General features: G+C 49.4%; 1 protein-coding gene across 1 annotated transcript in view; it reads left to right on the top strand.

The window, feature by feature from the left end:
• Nucleotides 1-16,770, top strand: part of SAMD12 (sterile alpha motif domain containing 12) — a 649,400-nt gene that overhangs the window by 416,290 nt on the left and 216,340 nt on the right. The window lies entirely within an intron of this gene.

The following is a 16,770-nucleotide window of genomic DNA, read 5'->3' as shown; positions in this document are numbered from 1 at the left end:
AAATTTTTTTGTGTAAACATAAAGTTTTTATTTTGCACATGCTTAAAGAGACACTGAAACGAAAAAAAAAAATATGGTATAGTGAATTGGTTGTGTACTATGAATAATTACTAGAAGATTAGCAGCAAAGAAAATATTCTCATACTTTTATTTTCAGGTATATAGTGTTTTTTCTAACATTGCATCATTCTATAATATGTGCAGATTACACAACACTCAGCATTCAAAATGAGTCTTTCAGAGCAGTCTGTGAACTAATTGCCTCTCCTCTAGCAGAGAAAAAGTAAACAGTTCACTTACAGTTGAGATAATAAAAGTCAGATAACAGCCCTCTCCACGACTAAGACTTAGTCGGAGAGCTTAATGGCTTGTTTGCATAGAGATAGCAACTGGAGTTTCTCAACTCTTCCTGTACTGGAAACAATTAGACTGATGTATCTGATCTTAATGTTTTATTTCTCAGCTGTACTACACATACAAATCATAATATCATAATTTTTTTTTCGCTTCAGTGTCTCTTTAAGGCATTTCGCGGGTCTGAGTTTGCTTCCTCAGGCCAATATAAGTGCCCAAAATAGCAATTGACAGTCCTCATATATATGTTCATTTTCTGGTATGCAGGGTAAAAACATTTAGCCTTGATATTTTATTTAGGGTGTCAAGACACCCCCACTACTATTTCAGGTATATCCATTCAAAAAATGGCTGTATCATTTCAGTGGAGTAACCTTTTCAGTGCTACCCGCTGTCTGGAAAGGATGAGAGGTATGTTCTCCTATATGGAGATAATGACAGCAACAAAAACTCCATGGGGGGCCCAGAACTGTATAGGGGCCCCGATTACTACTTCACTCCCCCGATAAAGGGGTCCTTCATTCAGATGAGGTGTTTTTGTAGCTACCAGGCCCGGATTTACCTCAGAGGAGCTGTCCTGGCACCTTAGACTTTGGCCTTCATGAACCACAAAACCCCCACCAAACTGCACCGCAAGTGTGTTAGCGGTCCCAGCTTTCACTTCTCCCTTACTTCCCTAGCCTGTCATAGGTTGCTACAGGTGCCCCTTAGTATTAGGTAGCCAGATGTACCCTCAATATTAAACAGCTAGAGGTGCTCCCATGTATGAGGTCGCCAGAGGAACATCAGTAACTAGAAGTGCCCTAGACTGATGGAAGATCTCATCAGTGGAATGCCAATAGCAGTGTGAGTAACCTTTCATATACTCTCTCATCAGGACTCTGCAAAGGGAAGGAGGGAGGTGCTCAGAGAGGGGAGTGAGCTGCCTTTCCACCAACAGGCGCCTGTAGGCACATGCCTGCATTGCCTTATGGTAAATCTGTTCTTGGTAGCTACACTTGTTATGGATGTGAATATTATGATGTCCACACTGGTTTTAGTACCTTTGCAAGGTGGGCCCCCAGGCTGTGAGGGTCACCAGGGGTAGGCAAGGGGAAGGGTGTGAATATTTCGGGACGCCATCAAGGTTTCGCTGGGGGGCCCAATGACTTGTAGTTATGCCCAGGCCCCCTACATTTGGGCTTTACTGGACTTTCGGGCTGAGCTTGCTTCCAATGTCTGCTGTTTCACAGGAGCCGGCAGGGCACTGCTTCCCCAGCGCCAGAGAGGTTAATTTTTCCAGCCCTATTTTTTTCCCTTTATATCCAATTCGACACAGCGTAGCAGGGCAGAGTTATTGAGAGATTGAAGCACCAGGTGTGATTAAATAAAATCACACATTTCATTCTCCCCTTAATTTCACACGACTCTTCAGCAGATGTCTCTGTGCCGCTGCCACCGAGCGCATCCCATTTGCAGCACGTGCAGGGGGGGGGGGGGGGGACACCAGGCAGAGATGGGCTCTAAGTGTTCCTCATCGCCCGGCTCAATCGATTCTAGTTGGATACATAAATAGTTTACAATGAGCTGGCAGGATCTACACAACCTTTCCCTGCATAATTTACCAGCCTGCAAAGGCCGCCTTTTATGTATTTATTTTCGGTCAAAAAGAGACTCTCTGCAGGACGATCAAGATGCAATGGAGTCAGTAGAACCATTGACCTCACTACCTATATTTTTTACAATTATTAGATAGGTTTGGTAAAATTTCAGGTCTCTAATGTGGTTAAATCCCAGGCCCTGCCCTGAACAATAACACAGGAGAGAAGGAAAACAGAGAGAACTGCACCCTATATGTATTTAGAGCAGTGGTCCTCAAACTAAGGCCCGCAGGCCGAATGCGGCCCGCCAAGGCTTTTTCACTTGCCCCCCAAACACAAAATGTATAACTTATAGATGCCACCCACTGCACCTTTGAATATCGCTGCTGTCTCGCATGTAGAATAGCAGTCCTGGCACCACCCATCCACATACTGTAGAAGCCAGTGAACAGTCATTTGCTGGGTTCCAATCAGGGGCGTAACTAGGCCCCACCGGGCCCCCCTGCAGAATTTCAGAGCGGGCCTCCTCCCCTCCCTGGGGCCCGCTCGTGGCCGTTTTGTGGGGGCTGGAGGGGTGGCAGCATGAGGGGAAAGCCTTGGCCACAGTCGGCGGGGAGAGGGGAAGTCCCCCCCCCCTCTCCCTCATCTCGGGGCTCTCCCCTCTGCGCTCCCCTCCAGCTAGTTACAGTATGGGCAGCGGGCAGATACATACCTTCTTCCGTGCATTCCACCGCATCCTCCTCGCTCTAGCGGCTGACGTCACTTCCGGAAGTGACGTCACTTCCGGAAGTGACGTCAGCCGCTAGAGTGAGGAGGATGCGGTGGAACGCACGGAAGAAGGTATGTATCTGTTATGGCTGCTCTTAGCAGCAGACTTGATAGATCACAATGTGCAGCAGAACTGAGACGGAAACCAATGAATGTGAAATAAACAGTTTTATTGTCAATCAGTGCAATTATATACAAATTAGCAAATGGTAAATCCCACAGTGCAACCCACATAAACACAGCAATCCTAACTAACTAACTATACAACAATATACAGAAATATTTACAGACCAGGCGGAACAGCAGACAAGGGCAAGGCAAATCAGAGTCAGAGTAAGCAAAGAACATAAACCAGGAGATCAGATCAGAACAGAGCTTCTCAGAGCCGGGAGCACAGAACACAGCGATCAGGACAGCCAAGCTGAACTGAGGTTCTGGCAAGGTTCTGAGGCGGGTGGAGTCCTTAAATGCAAATCCCATCAGATGATGCATAATTGTCCAGGATAGATAGCATGAGGGCCACCTGCTGGTGAATGATAGAATTACTACTGTCCAGATGCAGAGAGCCACCAGCAGGTGAACCAGGAAACTGCAGGCAAAGAAATGTCCATGACATGCTGCACAATGCCACCTGCTGGTGATAGATGTTAGCACAGTCCCGAAACCAAGTGCCACCAGCAGGTGCAACCACACAGAGCCGGATTCCTAACATAACCCCCCCCTTTAGGAGCGGCCTCAGGACGCTCCACAATGTTCTTACAAATCCTCCGCCAGAATGACAAAAAACAGCAGGAAATAAAATAAGCAGCAAATGCCAAGACTGGGTGGGCAGGGAGGGAAATAATTCAAAAATAAATATTACCTGACCCGGCTGGGTGACAGGAGTATTTGAAAACTGGATGACAGGAAACTGAAAAGTCTTAATAGAAGACGGATGGAAAATGTCAGGCAGGACCACAGACAAGAGGCTAACAGGTGGAACATCAGGCCAGGCAGTGAACTGGATCCCCTCAGTCTGGGCAACAGTGAACTGGATCCCCTCAGGCTGGGCGGCAGGCCGGGTTGCCTCAGGCTGGGCAGGCAGGATCGCCTCAGGCTGGGCGGCAGGCAGGATCACCTCAGGCTGGGCGGCAGGCAGGATCACCTCAGGCTGGGCGGCAGGCAGGATCACCTCAGGCTGGGCGGCAGGCAGCATCACCTCAGGCTGGGCGGCAGGCAGCATCACCTCAGGCTGGGCGGCAGGCAGCATCACCTCAGGCTGGGCGGCAGGCAGGATCACCTCAGGCTGGGCGGCAGGCAGGATCACCTCAGGCTGGGCGGCAGGCAGGATCACCTCAGGCTGGGCGGCAGGCAGGATCACCTCAGGCTGGGCGGCAGGCAGGATCACCTCAGGCTGGGCGGCAGGCAGGATCACCTCAGGCTGGGCGGCAGGCAGGATCACCTCAGGCTGGGCAGCAGGCAGGATCCCTTCAGGAGGAGGAGCAGGCTGGGAACCACCCAGAGGAACAGCAGCGGAAGACTGTAATTGCTGGACAGCAGCAGCAGAAGTCCTTAGTGGCTGGGCAGCAGAAACAAAAGTCTCTTGTGGCTGGGCAACAGAAGTCTCTTGTGGCTGGGCAGCAGAAGACTCTTGTGGCTGGGCAGCAGAAGTCTCTTGTGGCTGGGCAGCAGAAGTCTCTTGTGGCTGGGCAGCAGAAGTCTCTTGTGGCTGGGCAGCAGAAGTCTCTTGTGGCTGGGCAGCAGAAGTCTCTTGTGGCTGGGCAGCAGAAGTCTCTTGTGGCTGGGCAGCAGAAGTCTCTTGTGGCTGGGCAGCAGAAGTCTCTTGTGGCTGGGCAGCAGAAGTCTCTTGTGGCTGGGCAGCAGAAGTCTCTTGTGGCTGGGCAGCAGAAGTCTCTTGTGGCTGGGCAGCAGAAGTCTCTTGTGGCTGGGCAGCAGAAGTCTCTTGTGGCTGGGCAGCAGAAGTCTCTTGTGGCTGGGCAGCAGAAGTCTCTTGTGGCTGGGCAGCAGAAGTCTCTTGTGGCTGGGCAGCAGAAGTTTCTTGTGGCTGGGCAGCAGAAGTCTCTTGTGGCTGGGCAGCAGAAGTCTCTTGTGGCTGGGCAGCAGAAGCAGAAGACTCTTGTGGCTGGGCAACAGAAGTCTCTTGTGGCTGGGCAGCAGAAGACTCTTGTGGCTGGGCAGCAGAAGTCTCTTGTGGCTGGGCAGCAGAAGTCTCTTGTGGCTGGGCAGCAGAAGTCTCTTGTGGCTGGGCAGCAGAAGTCTCTTGTGGCTGGGCAGCAGAAGCAGAAGTCTCTTGTGGCAGGGCAACAGACCGGTTGGCAGCAGGCAGGGCAACAGACCGGTTGGCAGCAGGCATAGCAACAGACTGGTTGGCAATAGGCATGGCAACAGACTGGTTGGCAACAGGCATGGCAACAGACTGGTTGGCAACAGGCATGGCAACAGACTGGTTGGCAACAGGCATGGCAACAGACTGGTTGGCAACAGGCATGGCAACAGACTGGTTGGCAACAGGCATGGCAACAGACTGGTTGGCAACAGGCATGGCAACAGACTGGTAGGCAGTTGGGAGGGCATTAGACTGGTTGACAGCTGGCGGAGCACCTGGCTGGGCCGTTGGCTGAGCACCTGGCTGGGCCGTTGGCTGAGCACCTGGCTGGGCCGTTGGCTGAGCACCTGGCTGGGCCGTTGGCTGAGCACCTGGCTGGGCCGTTGGCTGAGCACCTGGCTGGGCCGTTGGCTGAGCACCTGGCTGGGCCGTTGGCTGAGCACCTGGCTGGGCCGTTGGCTGAGCACCTGGCTGGGCCGTTGGCTGAGCACCTGGCTGGGCGGGCTGGAGCAGGGCCTGTGCGGGCTGGAGCAGGGCCTGTGCGGGCTGGAGCAGGGCCTGTGCGGGCTGGAGCAGGGCCTGTGCGGGCTGGAGCAGGGCCTGTGCGGGCTGGAGCAGGGCCTGTGCGGGCTGGATGCAAGCCTGTGCGGGCTGGATGCAAGCCTGTGCGGGCTGGATGCAAGCCTGTGCGGGCTGGATGCAAGCCCGTGCGGGCTGGATGCAAGCCCGTGCGGGCTGGATGCAAGCGTCTGCGGGCTGGATGCAAGCGTCTGCGGGCTGGATGCAATTTTCTGCAGGCTGAAACAAAGTCTCTGTAGGCTGCATGCAAGTGTCTGCAGATGGCTGGATGCAAAGTTCTGCATGCGGCTGGGAGCAAGAGTCTGCAGGCATCTGGAGGCAAGAGTCTGCAGGCATCTGGAGGCAAGAGTCTGCAGGCATCTGGAGGCAAGAGTCTGCAGGCATCTGGAGGCAAGAGTCTGCAGGCATCTGGAGGCAAGAGTCTGCAGGCATCTGGAGGCAAGAGTCTGCAGGCATCTGGAGGCAAGAGTCTGCAGGCATCTGGAGGCAAGAGTCTGCAGGCATCTGGAGGCAAGAGTCTGCAGGCATCTGGAGGCAAGAGTCTGCAGGCATCTGGAGGCAAGAGTCTGCAGGCATCTGGAGGCAAGAGTCTGCAGGCATCTGGAGGCAAGAGTCTGCAGGCATCTGGAGGCAAGAGTCTGCAGGCATCTGGAGGCAAGAGTCTGCAGGCATCTGGAGGCAAGAGTCTGCAGGCATCTGGAGGCAAGAGTCTGCAGGCATCTGGAGGCAAGAGTCTGCAGGCATCTGGAGGCAAGAGTCTGCAGGCATCTGGAGGCAAGAGTCTGCAGGCATCTGGAGGCAAGAGTCTGCAGGCATCTGGAGGCAAGAGTCTGCAGGCATCTGGAGGCAAGAGTCTGCAGGCATCTGGAGGCAAGAGTCTGCAGGCATCTGGAGGCAAGCGTCTGCAGGCATCTGGAGGCAAGAGTCTGCAGGCATCTGGAGGCAAGAGTCTGCAGGCATCTGGAGGCAAGAGTCTGCAGGCATCAGGAGGCAAGAGTCTGCAGGCATCTGGAGGCAAGCGTCTGCAGGCATCTGGAGGCAAGCGTCTGCAGGCATCTGGGGGCAAGAGTCTGCAGGCATCTGGAGGCAAGAGTCTGCAGGCATCTGGAGGCAAGAGTCTGCAGGCATCTGGAGGCAAGAGTCTGCAGGCTGTACTGGAAAATGAGCAACTGATTGTATAGTCAGGGATGGAGACAGATCAAGTGCTGCAGGTGTTGCAGACCCAGGTTCAATAGGCAGTACATGCTGAATGGAGGCAGTGGGAACATATTTTCTTTTATGCTTTGATCTCCCCTTTCTTTTAGCAACTGTGGGGCCTGCTGTATAAGAGACCAAATTATTTTCTGGGCCTACTGAGGCTGTGTGCTGCAAGCTCTGATCAGCAGAAAAGGAAGGTAAGGAAGTAGACTGAGGAGTGGAAGAGGCAGAAAGCAGTCTTTGCCAGACAGAGATTAAAGTAAGAGCATCTTCATAGATACACAAACCCTGACAAACAAGAGAATATGCAGATTCTATACACTCCAACATTGCTTCATTACCTTTCCCCAAATATTGTTCCTCAAAATATACTGGATCCTCTTCTAATAAATACAATAATGATTGGATTTGGACTGGCTGTAGGGGTGCCGAGAAATCATCTGAAGGCAAATTGGACAGTGCTAAATCTACCCATATTTTAATTAAAGATTCTACTTCCTGACTACAAAATATTCCTTGGGCTACAAAGCCATGCACCAGATCAACTAAAGCCAGCAAAGATTCTCTGGGATGATCAGAGAAAAACTTCCTGCAGGAAAACTCATTTTCCTTTGCTAGCAATGCATAATATTGCACCTGATTGGGATACATTTCCAAAACTCAGGCTTGCTGCTGTGATCAGTGTGTGGCCAGAACCTACTGTTATGGCTGCTCTTAGCAGCAGACTTGATAGATCACAATGTGCAGCAGAACTGAGACGGAAACCAATGAATGTGAAATAAACAGTTTTATTGTCAATCAGTGCAATTATATACAAATTAGCAAATGGTAAATCCCACAGTGCAACCCACATAAACACAGCAATCCTAACTAACTAACTATACAACAATATACAGAAATATTTACAGACCAGGCGGAACAGCAGACAAGGGCAAGGCAAATCAGAGTCAGAGTAAGCAAAGAACATAAACCAGGAGATCAGATCAGAACAGAGCTTCTCAGAGCCGGGAGCACAGAACACAGCGATCAGGACAGCCAAGCTGAACTGAGGTTCTGGCAAGGTTCTGAGGCGGGTGGAGTCCTTAAATGCAAATCCCATCAGATGATGCATAATTGTCCAGGATAGATAGCATGAGGGCCACCTGCTGGTGAATGATAGAATTACTACTGTCCAGATGCAGAGAGCCACCAGCAGGTGAACCAGGAAACTGCAGGCAAAGAAATGTCCATGACATGCTGCACAATGCCACCTGCTGGTGATAGATGTTAGCACAGTCCCGAAACCAAGTGCCACCAGCAGGTGCAACCACACAGAGCCGGATTCCTAACAGTATCTGCCCGCCGCCCGCTGCCCACACTGTAACTAGCTGGAGGGGAGCGCAGAGGGGAGAGCCCCGAGGTGAGGGAGAGGGGGGGAACTTCCCCTCTCCCCGCCAACTGTGGCCAAGGCTTTCCCCTCATGCTACCACTCCTCCAGCCCCCACAAGATGGTAAAGAGTGGGCCGCAGGGCCTATTGTTACGCCAGTGGTTCTAATCCAATTCTGCATCAGGAGACACCAACTGGACAGCAGATTCAGGTTGTCACCTGGGTATGCTTTACTCACTGGTGTGAAAGATGTTCTTCGGGCGCCGCATGGCTGATTGGCTGCTGCTGGGAGTTCTCCTCCAGGCATGATTGGGGGGAATCAATACATAGATTTAATATAATGTTTTCCCACATCATTTTATGTATGTTCCGGCCCCCCGGCAGTCTGAAGTATGTTGACCCGGCCCTTGACCGAAAAAGTTTGGGGACCTCTGATTTAGAGAGTTTAACCATGTCTAATTTCCCCTTTTATCTGTGACTAATCACCAGTGTAATTTCTTCTGCTGCAGCACAGCAGCTAATTTGTAAACACAGGATGTTAACCCTATGGCTCCTTCCACGAAAGCAGGAATTAAACACACTGCAGATTTATTGCAGGATTTGTATCGGCAAACGTTTGTCTTTAAAGGTTATTATGCTGCTGCTCATCTTTTAGAGCAGAGCAGAAGTTCTGAGTTCAGGTCCGATTTAAAGGGACCCCAAGCACCTATTAAAAATGAAATTGTAACTTACCTGGGGCTTCCTCCCCCCACCATAGGCCGCAAGGTCCCACGGCATCCTCCTGGCTCCTCTCCCGGTCCCGGCTGGTGGCTCCGTTATGGTACGAGGCTGCTGCCCGCTTTGCCGATATGCGTAATCACGCCGGTAGGCTACGCGTCATCATGCTGACCGGCGTGAGAGTCCTGTGCATGCGCGGTTCAATATTAGAGAGCAATTCTCAAGGTCCCTTCACCCTCCCTCCCCAGGTAGTTAAATTATGTAAGGCGAATTTTGATTTTAAAAAGAGGAATAAACATGTTTTCATTCTAGATGTCCACCTTCCCTTTTCACATGTATGCCTCCTGGAAGCTAACCACTTACTCCCCCCCCCCTTCTTAACTACTTAAAGACCGCTCCACGCCAATCGGCGTGGAGCGGCGGCAGCCCCAGGATCACCTGACGCCAATTGGCGTGCAGTCATGGGGGGGCGTGTTTTGTAGAAGATCGCACGCGTCAATACGCGTGCCTCCGCTTGAATGATGGAGCTCCGCTCCATTGTACAGCGCTGCGATCTACAGCAACGCTGTACTGGGAGGCTCAGAAGCGAGCCTATGACAGCCAATCGTTGTGATTGGCTGACGGGGGAAGGGAGGGATATAAACTTAATTAATAAAATAGTAACAGTTATTACAAATAAATAAATAAACAAACAAACAACACAGCAGTGATCAGAGCCCACAGAAAGCTCTGTTGGTGGGCAGAAAAGGAGGAGGGATCACTTGTGTGCTGAGTTGTACGGCCGTTCAGTGAGCCCTTAAAGCTGCAGTGGCTTAAATTGTAAAAAATAGCCTGGTCCCTAGGGGGTGTAAGCCTACAGTCCTCAAATGGTTAAAAAAATGTATACAAATTACATAAGATGTGATACATATTAATACTCTAATTAAAATAAAGGAACACAAGTATCATTTTACTTTTCAGATGTCGTCATGTTTATGTCGGCTGTCTGGTGGAATGTACCCCCATATACTGGGTGGCACATGCCACCCAGCTCCTCCCTCCAGCTCCTCCCTACTAAATATGCTTAATAGCTATGGAGGTGTTCACCTAAGCAAGTGTTTGTCTCCTTGTGAAACTGTAGGACCTTGAGCATTGTTATGTCTTTTAAAGAACAAGCGACACCCATGCTAACCTAGAAATAAAAAACACATATATAAGTAGATAAATACTACTTCTACTTACATAACAGATGTAGGGCTTGATTCACAAAGCGGTGCTAACTGTTAACACGCCTGTGAAAACCCCCTTAGCACTTCTAAACAAGCTTTTCGCGCATAAAACTTTACGCGCGCAAAACTTTATGCACGTAAAACTTTACGCGCGTACTGCACAGAGCGCAGGGCGCACCGCGCGAAGTGCCCATTACAGCCTATGGGACTTAGCGCGCGTAAAACCTTGCGCGCGTAAAACTTTACGCGTGCAAAGTTAGCGCGCGATCTGATTGAGAAATCCGGTGCTAACCTACTTAGCACCCTGGTTAGCGCGTCTAAAGACTTTAGACGTGCTAAGTAGGTTAGCACCGCTTTGTGAATCAAGCCCGTATTGTGCTATCCACATAATGCTTCCTGTGAATTTTATAAAGGAAAAGCAGGAAATCCTATTCTAGGCAGTGGCCATCTTGCCAAGCTAATGCTGACATCATACCCTCCCTGACTCTTGTTTCCCCCCCCTCCCTTCTCTTGCTCATTGTGTATTCATTAGCTGCCCTCCTCCCAGAGTCTTCAGACACTCCCACTGAGGTGTATACTAACAACTGCAACTTTTTTTTATTTACACATCCAATCACTGAGTCACCTCAGCCTTGCCTGTAAACACAAGTAATCAGAGGGTGTTTCTGATAAGCAGCTAGGCAGGGAAATAAATGGAAGAGGAGGAATATATTATAGATAAAAAGAACTCCCAGCATTCAACTCTTTGGCACTGTTTGGCACTAGGGCCAGTGCTCCTAAAGTATGTGATAACTACAAACTATAACAGCAGAAAAAGTTTTGCAAGTTTTGAATGCAGGATTAGCATCTTTATCACTTAATACACTCAGACCAGTTATTGTTGAAATTTGATTTTTATGGTGACAATACCGCTTTAAGAAAAATAAAATCCAGGAGGGGGTCTCTAGAGGGGCATGTGACTACCACTTTGCTCTGCTACATGAGTCCTATGTCTCTCTCCTTGAAACCCCCCTTCTTCTGTCCTGCAGAGAGAGCTAGAGAGGCTTATTAGCTCCCAGCATGACTAGCACTGCACTTGGCTGCACATCTGCAAGTAGGGGAGCACAGCTGCAAACTAAAAGAGGGTCCCGGGCCAGCAGCAGAAGGGTCAAAGAGAACACGGGGAGCATCTGGACCATACAAAGGCTTCCCTCTTCTTAAAGGATACCCGAGGTGACATGTGACATGATAAGATAGACATGTGTATGTACAGTGCCAAGCACACAAATAACTAGGCTGTGTTACTTTTTTACTTTTCTGCCTGAAAGAGTTAAACATCAGGTATGTAAGTAGCTGACTCAGTCCTGACTCAGACAGCAAGTGACTACAGTGTGACCCTCACTGATAAGAAATTACAACTATAAAACACTTTCCTAGCAGAAAATGGCTTCTGAGAGCAGAAAAGAGATAAAAAGGTCAATAGTTCATAGATTTTAGATCTGGCACACGTCAATGAATGTGTCATTGAGCAAAAACAATAAAACAGTAAAAACTTAAAAAGTAGATTTAAATATAAAATAAAACTATGTTATATCTTTAAAAATCATTTTAGGAGAAGGAGGATAGATACAATTGTTTATTTCATTCGTTTAATTTCACCTCAGGTGTCCTTTAAACCTTTAGCAGCCAAAAAAAGCAAAACATTACTTGGCTGTATGGCTGAATTTTTCCTGCCGCTGGTGAAGTGTGCCTTCCCCAGCATGGCAGGGTATGCAAATTGGCCGGCAGAGAGTTTTCAATATTTACCTGTCCGGACGGCTGGATTGGCTTCTTCTACCTCCACCACGGCGGCAATGTGATCCCCGACATGTCTTCTTGGTTCCGATCACATGATAGGACATGTGACTGGGATCCAGGAGACCGTGACAGCGCCACCTGGGGTTGGAAGAGGAGTGATGGAAGAGTCTTTTCCATCTCTTCCATCACTCCTCTTCCACTACTGGGTGGCGCTGTAACACGGACATGGTCTCCTGGATCCCGATCACATGTCATATTATGTGATCAGATGTGACGGAACCCAGAAGTTCAGAGCCGCCGATGGAGGAGGAGAAGAAGCCATCCAGAACAGGTAACTAGAACTGCTCCCTGCCAGCCATTCATTTGGCTGCCTATTGCCGACAGAGGTTTAGAGTGCACAGCAGCTTTCAAACAAATAATTGTTATCAGCTCTGGGTGTGCTTTAAGTTTTAAAAGCTCTAATTCAGCTCTAGATTCAATTATAATTAAAATAATGATAACTAGAGATAAAGCAACCTAGGCAGCAGGCCTGGATTTCTAGAAAAGGCCACAAAGGCCTGGGCCATGGGAGGTTAAAAGCCAAGGGGCACCTGGACATGAAAGATGCCTCCTGGAAGCTACATTATGAAAAAGGAGGATGAAATGGGGAGAAACACATGAAAAAGGAAATTGATGCTTAAGGGAGCTGTTCATAAAAGAGAGGGAGCTACATACATGGATGATACACATGGAGGAGGGGGCTGCACATGGAATGGGAGGGGCTGCTGTACATGGATGTTACACATGGAAGAGGGGGCTGCACATGGAATGGGAGGGGGGCTGCTGTACATGGATGATACACATGGAGGAGGGGGCTGCACATGGAATGGGAGGGGCTACATACATGGATGATACACATGGGAGAGGGGGTTGCACATGGAATGGGAGGGGGCTGCTGTACATGGATGTTACACATGGAGGAGGGGGCTGCACATGGAATGGGAGGGGCTACATACATGGATGATACACATGGGAGAGGGGGTTGCACATGGAATGGGAGGGGGCTGCTGTACATGAATGTTACACATGGAAGAGGGGGCTGCACATAGAATGGGAGGGGCTGCTGTACATGGATGTTACACATGGAAGAGGGGGCTGCACATAGAATGGGAGGGGCTGCTGTACATGGATGTTACACATGGCAGAGGGGGTGGCACATGGAATGGGAGGGGCTGCTGTACATGGATGTTACACATGGAAGAGGGGGCTGCACATGGAATGGGAAGGGTTTGCTGTACATGGATGTTACACATGGGAGAGGGGGCTGCACATGGAATGGGAGGGGGCTGCTGTACATGGATGTTACACATGAAGGAGGGGGCTGCACATAGAATGGGAGGGGCTGCTACACAAGAAAGGGGAGTTACTAGATATTTGGCCTAGGGGCGCAAAAAGTATAAATCCAGCCTTGCTAGGGAGTCTACTGCTGCCAGCTCCCTCCTTATTTCCATACCTCCAGTCAAAGCTATGATAGACTATCAGTCAGTGGGAAGACGTGGTTTCAGCTTGCAGAGCAATCACTCTCCTCCCAGCATGCCTATGTAATTAACCACTTGGGACCGCATCACGCCGATGGGCGTGACCGCAGCCCAAGGACCTCCTAACGCCGATCGTTGTAAGGTCCTGTGGGCGTGTTTTGTAGGAGATCGCGCGCGCTCAGCCGCTCATGCACGCGCATCTCTGCTTAAATGACGGAGTTCCACTCCATCACCATCCTCCCAGCAGCGATTGCCGCTCGGAGACTGTCTATTTACTGTCTATTTACTGTCTGTGTACAGCGCTGCAATCCACAGCAGCGCTGCACTGGGGATAGCCGTGTGACACGGCTGCCCCCCTGGGCTGCAGGGAAGCAATCCGCTGTCATAGGCTGGAGCCTATGACTGCTGATTGCACTTATTGGCTGGCTGTGGGAGGGAGGGAGGGAGGGGGGATTAGAAAAATAATAAAAAAAAAATAGGTTTATTTTTTTTTTTAAAAAGACAAATATTTATATAAAAAAATAAACATCCTGGATGCAATCATAGCCCACCAACAGAAAGCTCTGTTGGTGGGCAGAAAAGGGGGAGGGGGGGAATCACTTGTGTGCTGAGTTGTATGGCTCTGCAGCGAAGCCTTAAAGCTGCAGTGGCCTATTTTGTAAAAAATGTCCTGGTCACTAGGGGGGGTTTAAGCCTGTGGTCCTTAAGTGGTTAAAGGGGGCGTGTTTCAGTCTGGCTGGCTGCATGCAGACAGCAATTAGTTTGTGTTAATTTCTGATCTAGAGGAAGGGAGAGTTCCTTTTTTTTTTTCATTTTACAAAAACTGCAGTGATTTTTACAAATGTTTTTATGCCTATTTAATTGAATATGTTGTTCTATTCTACGAATATGGAAACCTGCCTGAACTGGGACTTTAAGCTTGGAAGCCCAGCTAGAAATATGAAAAGCCTGACGGTTTGTCTTGCCTTTTATTCTTTGACAAGTGTCTCTGCTCTGGGCTGTGCAATCACCTTGATGTCTTTGTGTTTTCATTAAATATTAATGTAGATACGATGTTTATTTGTAACGGTGAAATCGCCCCATTGGGAATTTTCCTTAGAAGTGCTTTTAAAGCAGCCATTGTCAATCTGAGATCACATCAGAGAGTGGCAGTTTTTTTTATCTAAAATATTCCTGGCTCTTTATTCCCAGACTGTCCTCCTTGTAATGCTCAATAAGAAGACAGAGAATAAAAGCTCAGTGATTCCTACTTACAAATCCTTTTATGTCGGGCGCAACTACAAATTATAGAGCGCCCCAAGAGAACGTGTACGGGCCCCCCTACATTCAATCCCCTTCCCCCTCCACATGCGGTGACCTCCTAGGTCAGGGGGCCATTTTCCAGGGACCATAAACATGTCTGTCAAAATCCTCCACCCATAACAAGTGTGGCCACTATGATGTCCCATCACCCATAACAAATGTGACCACTATGACTTCCCACCATGACTATGGTGTCCCATCACCCATAACAGGTGTGGCCACTATGACTTCCCTCCACCCATAGCAAGAGCGGCCACTATGACTTCCCTCCACCCATAACAGGTGTGGCCACTATGACTTCCCTCCACCCATAACAGGTGTGGCCACTATGACTTCCCTCCACCCATAACAGGTGTGGCCACTATGACTTCCCTCAAACCCATAGCAAGAGCGGCCACTATGACTTCCCTCCACCCATAACAGGTGTGGCCACTATGACTTCCCTCAAACCCATAGCAAGAGCGGCCACTATGACTTCCCTCCACCCATAACAGGTGTGGCCACTATGACTTCCCTCCACCCATAACAGGTGTGGCCACTATGACTTCCCTCAAACCAATAGCAAGTATGGCCACTATGACTTCCCTCCACCCATAACAGGTGTGACCACTATGACTTCCCACCATGACTATGATGTCCCATCACCCATAAACAATGTGGCCTCTATGACTTCCCATCACCCATAACAAGTGTAGCCACTATGACTTCCCACAACCCATAACAAGTTTGGCCACTATGACATCCCATGACTGGTTACACTTGTTATGGGTGATGGGAAGTCATAGTGGCCAAACATGTTATGGGTGATGGAAAGTCATAGTATGGGTGGCGGTGGTGTAATGGTTAAGGGCTCTGACTCTGACACTGGAGACCAGGGTTCAAATCTTGGCTCTGCCTGTTCAGTAAGCCAGCACCTATTCACTAGGAGACCTTAGGCAAGTCTCCCTAACACTGCTACTGCCTATAGAGCGCGTCCTAGTGGCTGCTGCTCTGGCGCTTTGAGTCTGCCAGGAGAAAAGCGCGATATAAATGTTATTTGTCTTGTCTTGTCTTGTCATAGTGGCCAAACTTGTTATGGGTGATGTGAAGTTATAGTGGCCAAACTTGTTATGGGTTATGACTCCCCATCAACCATAACAAGTGTGGCCACTATGACACGCCGTGCAGCCAATCGCCTTTATGCATCAGCTTCAGCATATCATGTGACATGCATTGAGACCTGCATGGTGATTGGCTGCATGGCACAGCAATGAGCTCCACAAAAAAGGAATTAAGATGAGTTGCTCTGCTGCCGGAAACAGGTGATGTATAATGTTCCGCCGCTGATTGGCATCCATTACATACAAGACTGGCCCCCTGTGATGGGAGCTAGCCGTATACTGGGTAGGCCTGGCGAACAGATCTCTGGGGGGGCGTGGCCCGGCACTATGTGGTTATGCCCCTGAGGGTACCCCATGGAAGTATTGCCAGGGTAATACTTCATGAGGCAAGTGCATTGTTGCCTCAGACAATGGATTGTTCTTGTGCTTTCCCTGCCTGTCAGAAGCTGCTTTATCTGCCCCATCATACCCCCATCTCCCCCTCTATTAAAAAATACACACCTCTGAACTATAACCAAGCAACGTACAATGTGTGTTCCCCACAGTGTCGTCCTAATGATCTAGCCACAACCTTTATAGACAAGACAGATTTTTCCTGTGTACACTGCTTAATGCAAGACTGCAAAAGGAAAGAGAGACTCAAAAAAAAGAGGGAATGGGGAGGGTAAAACTGTGAAGAACAGTAAAATATTACCATGAAATGAAGACCGCACAGCAAATATATACAGGAAGGAAACGCAAGAAGGATCCATTTGGACTTTATCACTTCAGCGCCTACATAGCTGCAGGCGTTTGGCAATTATGGCTTCCACTGGCTAAAGCCCTCATATGTCTAATTTCTGTAACGGGCAGGCAGCGTTGTATTGTATTTCATTCTAAAGTGTCGTTTTAAATAAAAGGAACTCCTGCTGTCACACATCTGACAGGTCCACTTTAAGTCACACTTAATGAGCTCCACTCTGTCCTAAAATAATATTCA

This window comes from Hyperolius riggenbachi, chromosome 5 (genome assembly GCF_040937935.1).
Source record: "Hyperolius riggenbachi isolate aHypRig1 chromosome 5, aHypRig1.pri, whole genome shotgun sequence".
In the NCBI taxonomy this organism is placed as follows: Eukaryota; Metazoa; Chordata; class Amphibia; order Anura; family Hyperoliidae; genus Hyperolius; species Hyperolius riggenbachi.
This window is presented reverse-complemented; position numbering and strand designations above follow the sequence as displayed.